The 2423-nt window shown below is 35.6% G+C and overlaps 1 pseudogene; it reads left to right on the top strand.

Annotated features, from left to right (window-relative positions):
- The first annotated feature begins 927 nt into the window (after positions 1 to 927).
- On the top strand, positions 928 to 1723 carry LOC115996151 (annotated as a pseudogene).
- Positions 1724 to 2423: the final 700 nt, after the last annotated feature.

The raw sequence follows: 2423 nt of genomic DNA, 5'->3' as shown, positions 1-2423 counted from the left end.
ATTTGATATTGATGTTTAATAAAATTAAAAATCAAAATTGTATACTAGGGATGAGAGATCCAAGATTGATACATATACACCTACAAAATATATTCACATAGTGGTTAGCTTGTTGGTTATATTTTTGTGTTATCTGGGAATTATTAGACAAGAGTGAGTTTACCTTGTGCACATTTTTAGATATTGGTCGTGACTGGCTTTTTATTGTCAAAATTTTTTTAAAAAATATTGGTTTATATTTTTAAAAGAAGAAATGTATTGTAAAGTAACACATAAAGTACAGTCATTATTACTTGCATCGTGGTTCACATAGCTGTACCGATTATTCTTACCCATAAAATATATTATCTTACCCCATAAATTTCATTATTCTAACGCATAAAGTATATTATACATTATTCTAACTCATAATAAAGTATATTATTCTAACTCATAAAATACATTATATTACCTCAGAAATTTATTTCATTATTCTAACACACATAAAGCACATTATTTTTATCTAAAAATATTCATTGTTCTAACACGCGCGCAAAACAAAGATTTTTATTTTTAACATAAAAATGACATCGTTTTAGATCGTGATCTGTGCAACTGTGTAAACCGTTAATTTGCCCATAAAGTAATACGGAGTATATGAGTACAAATTTAAAACGCATACAATATATAATGAGACTTTTGGTCGAAAGAACCCAATAGGACATTTTAAACGAAGTGAATTGCTCTTATCAAATTAACCAGCTTAATTAGATTAGAATAATAAGTATTGATGATATATATAAAATAAATAAGGGAAAAGGGTCAAATAGACCCCTAAACTATACACCAAAAGTCAATTAGGTCCTTAAACTTTTAAAATGGTCAATTAAACCCTCAAACATATCATTTTTGGTCAAATAGATCAAATTTACCGGTAACCGGTCAAAAATGACCGGAAATGTAACCGACGACCAAAAGGTTGCCTTCCGGCGACTCGCCGGAGAAGGCGACCGGAGACGTTGCCAATCTTCTGCCCCAAACTGCTCCGCCAAGATCAGTGTTGTCACACATGTTTTTTACATGACGTGGGCTAATCAGCCCACGGAACTAGAAAACTATGAAGTGAACAGGAGAATGTTAAGGAATGTGTTGAAATGCTCTAATCCCAAATTCTCCAGATTTGAAGCATATTTGCTTGCAAACCGGCCACAAACACTACGTGGGTTCGTTCGAATATTTTGGGAAATTTGCCCACGACACGCCGTATCACGAGAATTTGCCGCCGCTAGATACGCCCAACTTTTACTACGTTCTTGAGGATATTCTGTTTGACGAGGTGGAGAAGAAGAAGGAGGGATTAACGTGGTCCGTTCACCGGCCGGGGACCATCCACGGCTTTTCTCCGTACAACATGATGAACATGGTGGGAACTCTCTACGTCTACACTGCTATCTGCAAGCACAAAGGAGCCCCAATGAGATTCCCAGGCGTTAAAGCTGCGTGGGATGACTACTCTGTTTGCTCCGATGCAGATTTCATTGCAGAGCATGAGATCTGGGCGACGGTGGACCCATACGCCAAGAACGAAGCTTTCAACGTCAGCAATGGCGACATCTACAAATGGAAGCATTTGTGGAAGATTTGGCGGAGCAGTTCGGGATGGCAGTCGTCACCGGTGGCCGGAAGTTGTCGCCGGATGCCGAAAGTCATCGCCGGTGGCCGGACTGCTACAAATGACCTGTAATAACAGGTCATTTACCTGTTTTGGGGCTTCATTGACCAAAAATGATAAGTTTGAGGGTTTAATTGACCATTTTAAAAGTTTAGGGACCTAATTGACTTTTGGTGTATAGTTTAAGGGTCTATTTGACCCTTTTCCCAATAAATAAATGTTCTGTGTATAATCGGTATAATACAAAGTATTTAGTTGAGATAAAAACTGCTGTATAATATTAGAATTTATAACAAACAAAAGATCCTAAGTTTGGAATTTGGATACATACTTCATAAATAATGAAACAATAATAATATACATAGGAGATTAGGAGCATATGACATTTTTAGTGCGATTTATCTCTCATATATAGTTTGCGAACTACAAATAAGTGAAGTTTACCCAATGCACACCTTTTGATAGTAACGACAGATTTCTTAGTCATCTAAAAAAAATTAATGAAACAATATGATTCATATGAAATAAAGAAAAATTCATTCATTTCAAGTGGTCGACCAATCAATGTTTATAGTCTTACTCCCAGTAGTGGGGTGATACTTGAAATTATTTGAACAACTTGGAACTTACCTCCTTTATAAGTCTTGGGAGTTGAGACGAGAGGGGTTAATGAGTTCATGATATAATCCAGTGAAATTGAGAAATTTGGGGGTTTTTTTTTTTTTCTACCTTCATTTCTATCTGCCTAATTTTAATTCCTTCTTTAATTATA

The sequence above is a fragment of the Ipomoea triloba genome, chromosome 11 (assembly GCF_003576645.1).
Source record: "Ipomoea triloba cultivar NCNSP0323 chromosome 11, ASM357664v1".
Lineage (NCBI taxonomy): Eukaryota > Viridiplantae > Streptophyta > Magnoliopsida > Solanales > Convolvulaceae > Ipomoea > Ipomoea triloba.
The sequence above is the reverse complement of the archived record's forward strand: the minus strand, read 5'-3'. Positions and strand labels throughout refer to the sequence as shown.